The sequence below is a fragment of the Pseudorasbora parva genome, chromosome 14, assembly GCF_024679245.1.
Source record: "Pseudorasbora parva isolate DD20220531a chromosome 14, ASM2467924v1, whole genome shotgun sequence".
Taxonomy (NCBI): Eukaryota; Metazoa; Chordata; class Actinopteri; order Cypriniformes; family Gobionidae; genus Pseudorasbora; species Pseudorasbora parva.
Genome location: NC_090185.1, coordinates 15,190,543 through 15,208,841, shown reverse-complemented (window position 1 = coordinate 15,208,841; position 18,299 = coordinate 15,190,543). Strand labels below are relative to the sequence as shown.

Genomic DNA, 18,299 nt, shown 5'->3' with positions numbered 1-18,299 from the left:
GCTTGAGTGAATGTTTTGTTCAGTTCCGTTCTGTTCTTGAGGCATCTTTACAGTAACGTGTATTAGAGGAAAATCAGCTCTTTCATCGACACAAACAGGATGAAAAAGGTGAGTTTTAACTGTTACAGTGCAGATTTTTGCATGATTATTTTGTCTTTGCTCTACTTGTGGTTTGTAGCTCTAAGCTTCCACTGCTTCCTGTCATTTTCCTCTCAGAAAAAAAACCTACATTTTTTCATAACACTCTATACCTATCAACTGAATGTATGTATGTTTTCCCCGCACGCGAGTTCCTAGACCTGAGTTATAATTCATTACAGGTTTTTGCTGAGCTAATAAATCACAGAATCGGTTGTTTTACAAGAACATGTTTGTATATTATTACAAAGAAATGGTGATTAACAGCCCAGTCAAACCAGTGCAAAAAAAATACATAAACTTATATATTGAACAGTTGATATCATTTCACTTCTATAGCCACAGGTTCACTCTGTTGACACTTTGGTTTTGGTTGCCCACTATTTCCTGTGCAGAAATCTTCAAGATAGGTGTGTATGGTAAATGTATGTGCATGAAGACGGACATAAATATTCCTGTGGCTAACAACTTTTTAGAAGATTTTTATTTAATACAATCAATAATATTCACAGACCTATTACCAGTCATTTCAAAAAGCATCTTCACAAATACACGGGGTATTGTGGGGATAATAATACAGCTGTTTTTCTTCAGTGTTTGTTCATTGTTTGGTCTCATCTCAGTCGACTCATTGTATTCTCACTGTAGGTAGTAACACAAGGTCATGGTCATCCACCATCATAAATGCAAGTTCATGTAAGAGTTTCATTCAGCTATAGGCTCAGTTTTCTCACTTCTAGATTCTTCTGCTTCTTTCAAGTCTCAACTTAGTTCTTTGCATCTTCCATATGTTTCTGTTCAAGTCTATATGCCAGTTATTTGTACAGCATCTATATACACTGTTTTCTGGTAAAAGTTAATCTTAACATCGTGTTCTGTTCTAATTTAAATACATATGATGTTGTTTTAAGATAATGCAACAGATGTATTTCTTTAAGTTGCAGGCCGTGGGTTCATCTGCAGCCTTTCACCCACATGCAAGCGTTTCCTCCGCATGTTCTGCACACCTCTGCATCTCCTATTTCCAATAATAGACATCCGTACCGCATCTGACCAAAGACCACAGCACATTTTGAGCGGAGCAGGTATATGTGTCAGTGCATGAAGCATCTTGCATTTAAACTGTTGCATCCGAAAGAAATATATATATATATATATATAAAATAAAAAAATAAAAATAAATCGTGCAACAAAATCCTTTAGATATTTATAGGAATACTTTTATTTTATTTTTATTGTTTTATACCGTTTCGTTTGCTTATTTTCTGCAAAACAAAAGACAAATCAACCTTGAACCAGCACACTGTATATCACTTAAAACTTTCTTCTAAGCCTAAAAAGTATGTTTATTTAATTTTACCAACCAAAATGGCTCAATTTCACGTCAAATCTGAATAAATCAATTCATGAAATGAACATATTTTTTACAGTAACTTACATTTAGTTTTAGTCTCTAAATGTGATTGATTTGTAGATTGTTTATATATATTATTCTAAAAAAAAACTAATGAAAGATTTTACCTAATTCATTATTTTTGGCTGATTCGGCGACTCACTGATGTTCTTCATCTCAACTAATGATGCTTTAAAGGGATAGTTCACCCAAAAAAACTCATCATTTAGTCACAGAGTTGTTTCAAACCTGTATGAATTTCTTCTGCTGAAGATATCAGGAAGATTTTTAGAAGAATGTTTGTAACCAAGCAGATCTCAGCAGCCATTGGGGGAACAAACACTATGGTAGTCAATGACTGTCGAGATCTACATCTTGAGTTCTGAAGTTCTTGAGTTCTCAAACATTCTTCCAAATATCTTTCTTTGTGTTCGGCAGAACAGAGACATTTATACATAACAGGTTCGGAACAATTTGAGGGCGAGTAAATGATGAGAGAATTTTCATTTCAGAGTGGACAATCCCTTTAAGCCTCTGGTGCTCTTCGTGTGTCGGTCAAAAATTACCAGATTTTTATTTTTATTTCAATAAAAAGTACTATATTTAAGTTTGATAGATCTTTTAATGTAAGATTTTGTGTTTTTAGGGGATTTGATGGTACTTAATTATATTTATGCTGTAGTTATTATGTGTTTATTCACTTTTTGAGCATAGACCTGAAAATGTAATTTCTAGCATAAACTCTCATAAATCTCGAATGCTTTAGAACATACTTTCATTTTTTTTTTTTTCAAATAAGACACCTGGCAGATTATATCTGAAGTGAAGACAATTTTTTATCAGGCTCTTATAACCTTATTGAGTAATCACATTCATTATGTTTTACGTGTTCACAAAGCAAGTGCCAAACCTTTTATAAAAGTTTTGCGGTATTGCAATAAAGTAAAAAATGATTTAAAACAAACCCAAAATGTAATATTTTAAGATTATGGGGTTACTGATTAATGGCACAATGAAATGCTTTGCTTCCTGTAAATAAACATTTAAAACAAGCTTTTTACATCGATGATTTTTGTCTTGAGTGTTAGTCTTGAATGTGAGCCGAGGTCATATGATTTATTCCTAGTGTTCAGATTTAACTGAAATGATAACTTTTTGATTTTTGTGTTTTATATGGGTACATATGACTAGTGAAAGACTAACTGGAATAAGCCACATCCTGTAAACACTCTCGAAGTGCATGTGACCAGAAGGGGTGTGTGACCAATATAAATCCACAAATCCTGTACTTCTGCTTCAGAGGTTTATGACTGCATGCATTAGATAGTCAGTCTGGGACACTGAATCCAAGTCTTTGTTTGCAGAACAAACAGCAGCCGAGTGGAAACTGACATCTGGTGTTTTGTTCAGTCTCTTAACGCCAAGCTGCAGTTTTAATACAGGTACAATGGTGACCCTGAATGACACCTGCATTAAATTATCTTACACAAAGAGATGTAGTGATGTGAAGAGTGTTATTCCCTGACAATTACACAAAACATCTGCTATATATAAAGTGAAACCATAATAAAGCAATGAAGGACAATATAACTTTTTTTGTGTTATCACTCATGACTATTAGGGGGTGTTCAGTTCACAGAAACTCTGTCCCTATGTGGGTAATACATTTTTTTAAAATCTTTTAGTAGCTCCCTCTGGTCGTGCTTGTTTAATAAAAAACTGTGAAAAAAGAGAATTTCATTTGTTTTAATTAGACATTAAAAAAAACAATAGATGGTGCAAATCTCTTCAGGCAACTGATACAAAATACACATAGTCATTTAATTAATACACACATTGGCAATATTAAATCTATAATACAAAAGAATATAATTCAGTGACAACTATGGATTGAAGTGACATTCTCTTGATATCTGCCTGTTGAGTTCTACTGTGTGTGATAGTTCACAGCCGTCTCTGTTCGGCCCACATCCAGCAATGCTTTCTGTTAGAGACGGAGAGAAACATTCATGTCACAAATCAATCACTTCTATAAATATGATCTATAACTACAATTCTGTTGAATAGGCTGTAAGTAGAACCAGATTCAGAAATGTTTCATGATGAACAAAATACCCAGGGGCCGAATGATGAGTGGTTTGATTCGTGGTTCCACGTTCATTTTTCCACCAATGCAGGCGAAAAACTGTATAAAAGTAGCCAACTCTGACAGAGACAATAAGCAAACAGATGAAGTGTTTACTGACCTGTAGCAGATCTCCCGTCTGAAGACAGTAGATGACCTGTGTGTATTCTGACTCTGTGATTATCAGATCTGCAAACATATACATATGTGGATCAGTGTGAGGAGAGTTTATGTATTTAAAGCAGCACTTGGCAACTTTTGCTCTCGAGGTCCCCCTACAGTTGGGAAAAAATAATGTCCTCAACTACTGTTGTAAGCTCTGTCATCCTACAACAGGGGATGCCATCGTGCGTGCATTTGTTGACATTACAACCCTGATAGCCCTGAACTAGTAATGCGTGGGTCGTCTCATAACCCACGGACCCCGTATGTCTATTTAACGGTCTCGGGTGCGGGGCGGGTTGTAAAAATATATACAGTGGTGTGGTGCGGGCCAAATAACTTCATAAAAGTGGCGCCGCAGGTTGGTGCAGCACTAATAGTTCCCCTGAACACTGCAGGAGGAGTTCACATGCAGGTATTCTTCTGGCGGCGCGTGTGAATTGTCTTTATCCCAGGTAGAGTCAGTGGCATATGTTTCAGCATGTCATGTGAATATAATTTCATGGGTTTTATTTTTTTCAAACGCCAAATAATCACGATGCTCATGTTTACAAGCCAGCGTCATTATAGTAGTCTATTGGTTACCGTTTTACAGAATCTATATGATACTTCAGTTCAATGTTTGAGTGGTAGGTAATCACCGTAACAAGCAGGACAGCATCGGTCGGGCACGCCTCCTTCAGCTCACGCCAAAGAGCAAACGCTGGTCCAATGTTGATCCTCGTCCTACTGATTTATAGGGATACTCCACCGCTTTTTGATCTTAAACTTAAATGTTATTCCCTTAACTAAGATGAATTGATACATACCTCTCTCATCTCAGTGCGTGCACTTAATTTCTCTGACGCGCGGTGACGATCTGATAGCATTTAGCTTAGCCCACTAAGCCCAGTTCATTCACTATGGAACCAAACAGAGATCAAGTTAGAAGCGACCAAACACCTCCACGTTTTCCCTATTTAAATACAGTTACACGAATAGTTAAATGACCTAGTATGGTGTCACAAAATATAAAACGTGGCGCTTTTCTAAGTGGATTAAAAAGGAGAACTATAATGTATGGTGGAATAGCACTTCTGAGAGTACTTCGACTCGGTGCAGTAAAAAGTCCCGTCAATAGGGGGGAGATGTGAGGGAGTATTTTTCACGCTTTTTATGCTTTATTTTGTGTCACCATACTTGATAGTTCAACTATTCGTGTAACTGTATTTAAATAGGGTAAACGTGGAGGTGTTTGGTCGCTTCTAACTTGATCTTTGTTTGGGACTATAGTGAATGAACTAAGCTTAGTGGGCTAAGCTAAATGCTATCAGATCGTCATCGCGTGTCAGACCGATTAAGAGCACGCACTCAGACGAGAGGTATGTATCAACTCGTCTTAGTTAAGGGAATAACATAGTTTAATAAGATAAAGCGGTAGAGTATTCCTTTAACAGTATAACACACTCATCCTGCTCTGATCAGCAGTTATGGGTTAGTAGAATAGAATGGGTTGTACTGCCATCTACTAAATATTTTTTCAGACAGGCAGTAATTTTCAGCCACAAATGCAGCCGAAATGGTCGCTATGTAGAGCCCTTTCACTGCACACATAATACAGTGTCTTACCGTACTGTGACCACTAAATGCACAAAATGTTGTTTCGGCATAAAGTACTTCTTCCTTACAAGTCTGGACTAGCCTGACAAGCCAGACCCACATCAAGATGTTTGGTCTGGAAACTCACCATTGGCAGGGCTCAATCCGAGGGGCGGGATAAACGGTTGTCTTTCAAACTCCCTCTGCACGGCGTGCACGCAATTGGATATCGCTACAACCAACCAGAGCAACGAAGGTGAAGCAGAGCTAGTTGATAGATTAAACTTTCACCGTATCGGGTCCTCAAAACTCTGAACAATTCTCCCGTTCTTAAGAATGACTTCAGTGCCGTTCTTTGTTCTTTTCTCTAATACCCCTTTTCCACCAAGGCAGTGCTGGTGCTAAATTGGAGCCAGAGCCTATCGTTCTTTGTGTTTCCACACCCAAAGCACCAGCTCTGAGACAGGAAAAGTGGTTCTTAAGTGGTTCTTGAGGAGTGCAACCATTCTACGTCATCAACCTAGAACGCAAACAAGATGGCGCCGCCCCTGGTCCAAATATAAAATCGATTTTTTAAAATAACGTAGATCTTTCATGGGTTTTCTTCTACATATTTCAGTAAGAGACATCGTTTATGTTATATTAAGCCATACAAGTCTCAACACCAGGTGATCCCTTTAAAGGCTCTCAAGTCGACCAACTTAGAACTGACACAAGCACTGGCTCTGAACTAGTACCTGGTTCATTCTGGTGGAAAAGGGGTAAGAGAAAATCTTAACTCCAAGTCTTCCAGATTCACAGTTAAAGCTGATTCGGAAGACCGCCGTTCGCCAGTTTCTGTGTTTACTAGAAGAAGCACGCAAGCGCAACTCGGCCGTCATTTTGTTAAGCCCCGCCCACCGACTCTATACACGATGTGATTGGCTCGACCAGAGTTAGGCGTTTACAGCTCAGAAGTGTATTGAGAGTTGCTAGACGACACTCGGGGCAGATTAGATTTGCTGCCACTGGGGTATGTCTAGATTTCTAGGCAAAGTCTGGACTGCTTTTATAATAATAATAATCATATTTTCAAACTATAAAACGCTTTATTTCTGTAAAGTTTGTTTAAACATATTGCAGCACATGTATTTAACACCTTATTTTGTCCCAGAAAGTTTCATATCATTGAACAAATAAAGTAATACTTGCCCTCTTCTGTTGCTTGTTTGCAGTTCCTGTGGCAAAAGAATATCATCCACACAGCTACAGCTATGAGCAGTATCAATAGACCAGCTGATATCAGTGCAATAAGATGTAATGGCTGAATGACATCTGTAATGAAGAGAAAACAAATGTAAAAGTAATTGAGACCTGCAGTGTCCAACTTTAATCAAGACATTATAGAGTGTTTTAGATCTCAATATAAATGATCAACATAAACTTAAGACATTTAATGTGATGGTAACAGAAAAGACAAAATACAAAACAAGCATACATCTGTTAATGAACAATGTGAACTACTTGAAGACACTTGAGACTAGATAAAATAAAAGCTTATGAGAGGGGTCATAACATGTATTTTTTATTATTATTTAATTATATTCCTTAAGGTTTACTTATGATGTTTGTTTTTTTCACACATACACAAAAGACTAAATACATATACAGAAAAAAATATTACATTTATTACATTTTAATTTATTTTATTATTAATATTATATTCAACATTCACTCTGACCCGCTGTCTGAAATATACATTTTTAAGAGGCAGCTCCTTTAAGGCTAGTCAGTAAATTATGTTTTATTAACAAAGTTTGGATTTGATATATCCAATAAGCACAAGAGGAGGCCTATAAATACATAGCCAACAAACATATGTTCCCTCCATCTGCCACCCTGACTCCTCATTATTGGCTGGTTACTATCTCAGCTAGGGATATGGGGGGAGTACTCTGGGTTCAGTCCAAGTCCAAGTTCAGAGCCCTCCTCATGGATAGCACGCCAAATATGCCAAATATTTTACCTTATCTGATTATTTGTGTTTGTATCAGGCACAACCCCAATTCTCTTGTATAACCCTCGCCTTACCGCCCTACCTCTTGAAACAGAATGGCAATCGATGGGGGTGAAAATATTCCCCTAAAAATGGGACCGCACTACTACTCAGTTCCAAGTCATAATACAACACCATCTAAATAAACCATCCAATTGTTTCCAACACAGGTTTCCTCTGAAGTCTGTACAGAGTTAGCCTGCAGCACTCCTCTCCGAAACTGAAGCCTCCGCACCTAGATCCAGAGAGCTTTGGCGAGTACTAAACACATATTTAATTACTACATAGTCATTTCTCGCTGTAAAATATTGGTTAAAAACATACATTTACACACAAACTGACCACAAAACGCAACTTTCGGACGCCATCTTATTTTTCAAGCTCAACTGTCACTGAATGGAAAGCACAGATACCAAAGGCAGCGAAGGATGCATGTATGCTGACTTCCAAAAACGATCAGATTACAGTATCTCAGGAGACAGGAAGTAAAGCAAATATTAGATTCGGACATTGCTTGATGCCTTCCTGCCTTGAAATGTGTCCTCCGAAGGCAGCATTTTCCAATGTTTCAGACGCAGCCGAAGTCGCGTCGTCGATATTTTTTTACGGTGTATGGTACAGAGACACAAACAAGCTGTTTAAATTGGACGCGTCAAAGTTAACGTTCTTTCAGGATTCCAGTTGTCCCGTTGTAGGTAGACTCAAGTGAAATATGTTAGAAACGTAACACTTTCATAACTAAATGAAAAAGCGCCTATGTAAACGAGTTTGTCATTGTGTTTTTCATTAAGAATAATAGGATAAAGAACCCACCATTCAATCAGTTCATCCCTGAATTGGCACTAATTTGAAAGTGAAAGTAAAATGAACACGCCTGCACAGGCATTCATAACGGTGTGTGTCCACTGGTGTGGAGCGAGCAGAGGGAGCCTCTTCAGTTCATTCTGATGGAAGCTCAACTTTCATTGGAATTGACTGAACATGCTCGTTCTGCTCCACACAGCCCTGAGTGCCCATGCGGACATGTGCATTTTACTTTCACTTTCAAATTAGCGATTTAAAAGCCCCTGCCTGTGATACCGGTAATATCTGTGTTGTCACACGTTGTTTAACCAGTGGGAAAATATCCTCACTTTTACGTGTGATGATCCATTTCAGGGACGCTCAAAATAACAACTTAAATTCAATCAGAGCTATATACATTTATCTTAATATGTAAGTCAAGAAGAACGATGCTTTCAATTACCTTTATATCCTGTGGTCATGCTGAAATAAGGTAAACATATTCCTCCAATCTTTTGTCAAAAAAGTATCGAAAAAAGAATGGCAACAAGTGAAGAATCGATTCTCGGAATGGTGTAAAATTTCGGAATTGAACAGGCCTACCATTAAAGGGGGGGTGAAATGCTGTTTCATGCATACTGATCTTTTTACACTGTTAAAGACTTGGAATCCCATACTAAACATGGACAAAGTTTCAAAAGTTAAGGTGGACGTTTGATGGGAGTATTTCTTTGTCAAAAATACTACTTCCGGTTAGTCATAAGTTTCGGCAAGTTTTTTGAGATCATGCGTCCCCTTTGACGTTAATGGGGGCGGAATTTCCTTGTATGGGCCGTACGGACAATTCTACCGGAAGCGCGTGAGAGAGAGAGAGGGAGAGAGCGAAAGTAACAGGCTACGCCCATCAAAGCGCTGGCTTGTAGGATGCTGGACAGGTGATGTGCACATAACAATGTCACCAAAAAAGTGCGTTTTTGGTTGCCAGACCAAGACAGTCCTGCACAGATTCACCAAAAACCCCGCGTTAAGGCAACAGTGGATGTAATTTGCTTTTCCGGATCAGCAACTGAGTTGCGCGAATGTTTATATCTGTTCGCTGCATTTCGGTGCCGACTGTTTCATAAACAAGGCCCAGCTCGACGCCAGATTTTCCCGATCGCCTAATGCTGAATGATGGAGCAGTCCCAACGTTAGAACCGCAGGCGGTGAGTTAGACTGCTTCAAATGTCTGTGTCTTTGTCTATGCTCATCGAGTAGCCCAAACATGATCACGTATAGTTAATTGATCAATGGAGCATGCGATGTGTAGTGCGTGTACATTTGTTTAGCTGGCCACTATATGTGTAACTTTATGTTTGTGTATTGTAAAAGCACTCCAAACAACAATACACAAAGAGTGGGGAAATATGTTGAACTAAATAAGCGCGCTTCTTCATTCAAATGCGCTACTATTCCGTGTCTTTCTATGTAAACACTAACTTAACCTGCCGTGCAAAACCAGTCCGCTTACTGTCTACACAAACCACGCGTAAACACACAAACACACGTGCACAACTGCACTTCCCACATGTTCACCTTCAAAGACAAAAATACGACGATATAATTCAAGTATAAATATGTAAATAACACAAGCCGCTAAGCATATTATATAGTTAGTGTATAACTTGTACCACATAGAGACGTCCTGCTCTAGTCGTTTTTGCTGCTGCTCCTGTTCAACTGCAGCCTCTGGGTCTGATTCCGGATCATAGATGTATGGCTGTATCTGATTAAAAGCCATATTTTTATTTTGAATAAAGTTTTTTTCCCGCTGTTAGGGATGACACAGCTTTACGACGCACTCGACTCAACACAATAGCAGCAGCGCGCACACGTCATTATTTAGCTCCGCTCACACGATACGCCCCCACCCGCTCGGCTTTTTTCGGAAAGACTCGGAACAGCGCATCTTACTTATATAATTATAAAAAAAATAAAGACTTTTCGGAGATATGCAGGATGCAATGCTACTCTATAGGTACTCAAGATTGACATGACACTGACTGAAACTGAGTGTTTCACCCCCCCTTTAAGAAACTGAATGACAGCGGGCGGGCCTATGGTACAATGATGTATAACTATTCATTGATGCCTTGCTCTGGAGGCAGTCATATGCAACAATTTTTGCCTGTATGATGTCACAGGTCACCCAATATTTAAACAAAAGGTTTTGATGTTAAGATATTTGAATGGTACAAACACCTCTTATGTGTCCAAAGATCAAGGCCAATTTGATTTCTTGTGTCAAGACCGTTTTAAGATAAACTAGCACAACAGTTGTGTTATCCTGCAGACAGTATTTACAATCATTAACATTTGGGGTGTAACGGTACACAAAATCTTCCTTTTCTCTTTGACTAGGAAGAGATGATTGTGTTCACTCAGTCTCTCAATGCTGCTTCAACTGACGTGCCTATACAGTGATCAGTCACATCACATTAAAGAGCATCGAAAATCCATTTATTGTTTGAATTTCGTGATTAAATGGACAGAATACATAATATATTTGTGTGGAAACTCGGATTCCGTGCATAAAACAATCCCACTGTTAACTCTTTAAGATTGCATTCAGTACCGTTTGGTACACACATGCACCGCACCGGGAGTCCTGTACCGAAACGGCTCGGTACTAATATGTGTACCATTACACCCCTAATTAAAATAAAACAAAACTTAAACAACTCTGACGTACCTTCACATGTGTGACAGAGTTCAGTGATGTTCTCCAGATGTGTGGTGTGGTTTCTGATGGGATTGTTGAGCACACAGCTGTAGGTGTTGTTATCCTGATATTCCACCTCCAGAGGTAGAGAGAGACTGATACTGAGATCAGACACACTGATGCTGGACAATAAACTGTTTCCTTTGAACCAGGAGAGAGTCACATGACTCACATTCACAGCTGAACACACCAGTGAACATCTGGACTCTGATGATGATGATGATGAACAGCTTGAAGAGTTACTAGTGATGACAGGATTGGGAAGAGGAACTGGAAATATATAAAACAATAAATGGAAATATAAATGTTCCTTAATTTATATCAAAATTAAGCAGTAGAATTTTGTGTAAAAAAAAAAAAAAAAAAGACATGAAAGGACCAGTGGAGTCAGTTTGTTTTGTCAGGACCTTCAAGCTAAAGGATCTCATTGAATCATTTGCTTAATACAATGTGTAAGACTGAAAAAACTAGTAGATGCCGAATTGTCTGAATGAGGAACAAGGACTCTCTGAGAAAATAACAGAGATTAACATCTGAACTGTCCTTCACGCACAACTGGAGACGCAAGTCTCACCTCACTATCAGCTAATCTACATCTTTCTCTTTTGACCCACTCTCCCCCAATTCCTTCCCTCTCTCATGCTGAGATCACTGAAAATACACACAGAATCTCTCTCTTACAATGTCAATCCACACGATACAGTATTATATGTGTTTGATATCATTTAAAATGTCTCATTGCGACTGGTACAAAGATCACATCCTCACAGAAGTTAACCAAAAGATAATCAATGTTTTAAGGTTTTAGAGATATCTTGTCTTAGTTTGGTGGGTGTGGCTTTCAGCCATTTGGCCTTTACATCAACACAAGTCTTGATCAATGCAAATTCCCATTGTGAACTCGTGTTTACACTTCAAAGAGTTTGTGCATTTGTTTCTGGGTATTTAAGGAAATGTTACAAAGAGCTCAGGGCTCGATACTGTACTCAGGTCAGCCCGTAATGCTGGACGTTTTAACCCATGCAGCATTATGTAACCTTGTCAGGTATACATCTCATTCTTTACTTTAGAGTATTTGATGTTATATATGGATTACCTTTGAATTGACTATGTAATTGGCTTTATACATTTACCTGACTGTAAATAAATTGTTGCACTTTGATTGATTCTGACTTGCTCTGGAATTATTCAGGTTGGGTATAATTTCAACAAAGGGTTAAACGGAATAATTAAATGTGTACTTAAACTATTAAATATAAATGACCAAATAACCAATTGGCATTCTAACCTAAATTCTAAATTATGATTAAATGGAGTCAGATTAACGAGGAATTGGAATAAAATTCCCATTTTCCCCGCTGAAAAGACGAACGCGCAGCGACCTTCACCCGCCGATCGTCAGCCTCCATTGTGACGATTTGGGCGGCCTTACAAATGTTTTAATGAACATTTGTCCTTAATAATTTTTAATACAGAGTACTGGTTTTAAAAAAGAACAATATGGCACTAGAGGCGTTGCTGTAGTGCAAATATAGCTGGGCATTTTTCCGTTTTGCCGCCATTTTATTCACTTTGATAATATGCACAATACGGCACAATGTCTCATACCTTACAAGAGCCATATAACAATTTGAAAATAATAATTCATATAAAACAAATGTTCAGGTGGAGCATGCTCTTTAATTCCACCAATTACAAAGCATAAACTTTTTTTCCCCATCACACTTATTTCTTGACATTAAACATGTAATAATATTACTCACCATATACAGTCACATTGAAACTCTTGTATGAGATCCGAGTGTTGCTGATGATCTGTAGTTTATAAAGTCCAGTGTGTTCAGATCTGATGTTTCTGATGGTCAGAGATCCAGTTTGACTGTCCATCTGGAGTCTGTCTCTGAATGTCTCATTACTGTTATACATATCAATGATCTGCATATAGATTTCAGCGATACGAGTCTCTGAATTGTCAACTTTAAACACCCACAGTATATGATAATCTCTCTTTACTTCAGTAACATCAGAGTTTAGAGTGACAGAATCTCCCTCAGTTACTGACACTGAGTTCACTGCATCTGTATCTGCAGGGGCGTGGGACTGGGGGGATAAAGGGTACTGAGTAACCAGGGCCCGAGGCAGGGGAGGGGCCTTAGAAGTCAGTTTTCTATACATACAGATACATGGTACGGGGGCCCAGCAAGATGGTTTGTACCCAGGGCCCAAAATTTGGTGCTACGCCCCTGTGTATCTGCAAACACACCTGAAACAGAGAAACAATATAGCATTTTTTTTCATTATTAATATTCGCCCATTTTCGAAATGTTAGAGAAAATTACATCACAAAAAACTGTTCAAACACCATAATAAAAAAAGTCCGTAATAGAAAAGTGTTTTTTAAATAGGCCACCCTTCATTAATTCAACAAGTGTCGGTGGTTTACTCTGCCGGACAGGATGTTTTCCAGATGTTGAGATCCGAGGCCCAACATATTCAGATATCAAAATCCGCATTTTCTTAAGCGGGCTTGATTAAAGTTACAACTATTCCACATGTATCACCCTGACTAATATTAGTCACCCTGACTTATAATGCTGAAAACAGAATGCATTTGTCTAAAAAGACAATATTGGCTGCTTTTTGGAGTTAATCCGCATTTAATAAAAAGGAAAAATAGCTAGACCTACTTACCACGGGAGAACCAAATCCAGAGACAGAAGGAAAAAAAACTATGATTCATATTCCCAATTCTATATGTCCGAAGACTCTTGATTTAGTAGAGCGCGTTCGTTTGATGAAATCCAAAAATACAAGACGTATTCGTTTAACTTTTCTCAAAATAACAAGTCTAAAACAACAATTTATCGTTTTAGCCTTTCAATGAGGGATGAGTAATGCGCATGAGCTTTGTCTGATAAGGCCTATATTCTTGATTCAGCCATCTATTTAAAAAAGCACGTTTTAATGATAAAAATAAATAAATAATAAAGAAAGGCTTCAGAACCCAAAACGCTAGATTGTTTGCTCAGTTTTTACACTTCTCAGAGTTCATGGAAAACATCGCCCAGGGTCCGTTGAGGCGTCTTCTCCTTCTTTTTGTTTAATGGAGATTAACCCCTAAGGAGCGTTTGTTGAGGCGTACGTCTTTACCGTCCGTATAGCTTCAGACACAAACGATGAAGACAGTGAGTCGGGGCTTTTATAGTGCAGATTTTTGCATGATTTTTTTTACTTTGTTCTACTTGTGGTTTGTAGCTCTAAGCTCTCCGAGTCCTTCCTGTCATTTTCCTCTCAGAAAAAAACCCCAATCCTTTCAGAGCAGATCGAGCTCTATAACGATCAACTAAATGCATGTTTCCCCCTCACGTGAGTTCCTAGATCTCTAATGTATCTCTAATCTCTAACCAAATAGGCTATGAAAATTATAACTTATTACAGCTTTATCAGATTTATTGCTAATAAATCTGAGTCTGTTATTTTCCAAGAACATGCTATTATTACAAAAAATATGGTGAATAACAGCTCAGTCAAATCAAGTTACATAAACTTATATATTGAACAATTTATGTCATATCACTTCTATAGCCACAAGTTCACTTTGTTTCGTAATTTGATGACACTTTGGGTTTTGGTTTGCCACTATTTCCTGTGCATAGACAGGTGTGTATAGTAAATGTATGTGCATGAATAACCGACAGCACTATTTACGTACATATGTCTAACATCTTTTTAAGGGAAAAACATACACATTACATTTTTTTATACAAACAATAATATATACAAACCTACTAACCATTACGATTTTAAAAAGCATGACACATACATGGTGTTTTGTGGGAATTAAAATACTATAATATAAATTATTATAATATATAATAATATAACATAAAACTGTTCTCTTCAGTGTTTGTTCATTGTATTTGGTCTCAGTCGTCTTATTGTTCTCACTGAAGGTAACACAGGGTCAAGTTCAGCCAACATCTTAAATGTAGACTTTGTTGGAAACTCAGAAGTGAAGACCAGGAGAGCTTGGGTATATCTTTCGGGCAGGCGTTCCTCTTTATTGAGAAACACACTGTTGCTGCAGTCATCCAAGTCTAATTCTAACAGTATACATTGTAATTTATCCACATTTCAGGGGGAGGGATTTACACAGTAGAGGAGGAGACAATCTAAACAAAGGAATGCACATGTTGTTCAGATTAAAAGGGACACACCTCATACATTTCCATGTCACCAGTCTTAATCCTATCAGCATAACAGTGCCAATCAGACCATCAATCCAAATCCTATCAGCATAACAGTACCAATCAGACGAATAGTTGCAAATGTGATCACTCTGACAATGTTGCTTATAGATCAGGAAGTGCATAAAGACAAAAGACTGATTAGCTTGATCTCCCTAGAATGTAGTCAGACTGTAACTCCAAACTGTAAAGAATTATGTACATATAAACTATTAGTATACTATTACATTGGAACCTTGATATAACAATTTATAAATTTGTAATCCCACAACTTTTATGATTTACAAGTTCATGTAAGAGTTTCCTTCAACTATAGGCTAAATATTCTCACTTTTACATTCTTCCGCTTCTTTCAATTCTCAACTTAGTTTGAGTTGAGACTTAGAGACTCAACGTAGAAGATTCTTTTGCATCTTCTATAATGTTGTATGTATCTGTTCAAGTCTATAGCCAGTAATTTTTACAGCATCTATACACATACAGTATATTCTACACATTCTAGTAAAAGTTAACCTTAGCATCATGTTCTGTTTAAATTTATACATATGATGTTGATTTAATGTAATGCAATGTATTACTTTAAGTTGCAGGCCATGGTTTATCTGAAGCATTGCACCCACATGCACCCACCGTTTCCTCAGCACGTTCTGCACACCTTCTGCATATCATATCTCCAATAATAGACACCCGTACCGCATCTGACCAAAGACCACAGCACATCTCATTCTGAGCGGAGCAGGTAAATGTGTCAGTGAAGCATCTCGCATTCGACTTGTTCAGGACTGCGAAACAGGAAAAACAAACAAAAATTATGCATTTTGTGGTAACAAAACTTGTAACGTTTCTCTATAAAGTGGCAGTGCTGAGAACATTTGAAATATTGATAAGAATACTTTTTTAATTTATTACTTTTTTAATACCATTTTGTTTGCTTATTTTCTGCAAAAAAAGTCAAATCAACCTTGAACAAGCCCACTGTATATCAATCAAAACTTCCCCTAAGCCTAAAGTCATTTTATTGAACCTAGCCTGCATAAATGGCTCAATTTGTGACGTCAGAAACCTAAATACATTAATACATGAAATAGACATTTGTCAGCAACTTTTTTTTATTTATTTTTAATCAATTTATTCACTTTTTGAGCACAATGTCTAGCTTTAAAGGGATAGTTCACTTTGAAATAAAATGTTGATATGTTTTAGCTTACCTCATGGGCATCCGAATTGTAGGAGTATTTGTTTCCCCAGCAGTTTCAATTTTAGGTCAAACCGTTCTTGTCTGTGCCTCACATAATGCAGGTCTATGGTCACCACCTCAGAGAGCATACACAGAGAAGTCCAAATTAAACAATCCCCCATCGTAAGTACACACTGATGGCCTAAGACACGAAACGAGCGGTTTGTGTGAGAAAAAGAACAGTATTTAAATCGTTTTTACCTCTTGTACATCACTACGTCCGACTGATCCGAGTGCGCGCGTGCGTGTTTCCTGATGTGACATTCGTGCGTTCTGGCTTTAGTCTGCGCAAGCGCGGAAAGCGCCGGAAGTGGATCTCTCGCGCGTGTCCGTCTCTCATTGTTTACACAGAAATTAAGGAAGTGTTACCTTTCACTGTGCAGATCTAAACATAGTTAGACGTACAGGACATCGCAATGGAAGAAGATTTCGATATATTAACAGACAACGTTGAATTTTTTTCACAACCATATTTATTTGAACCAGAATACACTGATCAAGAACTCAGAGCGATGGAGGAAGCATCCGCTGCATCAGCACGTCTTCAAGCCTCAGAGAGAGATCTCTTCAAAATGGGTGGTGTTCTTGTAGCAAGTGTTGTGAGATGCCAACAGAAGTGGAGAGCATATGTTGTCATGAATGGAACATAGCAATGCCACAACTACAAGACAAAAATATATTTTAAACTTTACCAGTATCGGTATTCTAGCTTGATAGTGAGTACTAAAAGACATTTTATTTGTTTATATTCATACTGATAAAGGTAGATGTTTTATTACATGTGATTCTGACATGATGTCACTACATGCACACTGCGCCTCTGAGGTAAATGTCTTCCAGCTGAGCGGTTGGTGAGGCGAGTTCATGTATTTTGGGGGCGTGGCTTTGGAAAGAGCCCAGAAGGGAGAAGGTGGAGTGAATGGAAATAATGAGCTGTCTTTAAAACAGTCGGGAGAGGTCTACAGACACTCAAATTTTATACTTTCTTTTTTAGAGTACTTACATTTTAATTATGTATTGATATATAAAGAAAGTTTAAACAAATTTGGAAAAAAAAGTTTTTTAACCAATTCCTATCTACCCTACCTTTAAAGGGGGGGGGGGGGGGGGGTGAAATGCTGTTTCATGCATACTGAGCTTTTTACACTGTTAAAGACTTGGATTCCCATCCTAAACATGGACAAAGTTTCAAAAACTAATGTTGGACGTTTGATGGAGTATTTCTGTGTCAAAAATACTCCTTCCGGTTTTCGGAGTTTCGGAGAGTTTTTTTCGAGTATGGCTCGGCTTGACGTCGATAGAGCGGAAGGTCCTTGTATGAGCCGTACGGGCTCTTCTCCCGGAAGGGTGCGCGCGTTCGTGACTAGAGCGAGAGAGGAAATGCACTGCGCCCATAAAGCATCGCTCAGCTGCAGATCCACTCGTCCGTGAACACTTCTGTCACGCCGCGTTCCACTTTATTCCAATGGGTGACGTCAGCGAGTAAACACACACAAATGTTGACTAAATACAGAACATACCACGGAGACGGACGTCCTGCTGTTGTTGCTTCTCCTGTTCAATTTATTTCAGCCTCCAGATCTGATTCTGGATCATATCTGTATTAGATGAATCTGATTGATAGCCACCATGGTTTATTTAGGGTTGTTTTTTTGACAAGCCAGACCCACATCAAGATGTTTGGTCTGGAAACTCACCATAGACAGGGCTCAATCTGAGGGGAGGGATAAACTTCAGTGCCGTTCTTTGTTCTTTTCTCAGAGAAAAGCTTAACTCCAAGTCTTCCAGAGTCGCGGTCAAAGCTGATTCGAAAGACCGCCGTTTGCCAGCTTCTGTGTTT

General features: G+C 38.2%; 2 long non-coding RNA genes across 2 annotated transcripts; one reads left to right on the top strand and one right to left on the bottom strand.

The window, feature by feature from the left end:
- Positions 1-3,148, top strand: LOC137040171 (uncharacterized). Its single transcript, XR_010897867.1, has 3 exons — positions 1-108; positions 1,077-1,223; positions 2,896-3,148. It is a non-coding gene; the product is annotated as an uncharacterized lncRNA (long non-coding RNA).
- A 115-nt stretch (positions 3,149-3,263) lies between these two features.
- Positions 3,264-4,586, bottom strand: LOC137040170 (uncharacterized). Its single transcript, XR_010897866.1, has 2 exons — positions 3,778-4,586; positions 3,264-3,515 (listed from the first exon to the last, which is right to left on the bottom strand). It is a non-coding gene; the product is annotated as an uncharacterized lncRNA (long non-coding RNA).
- Positions 4,587-18,299: the final 13,713 nt, after the last annotated feature.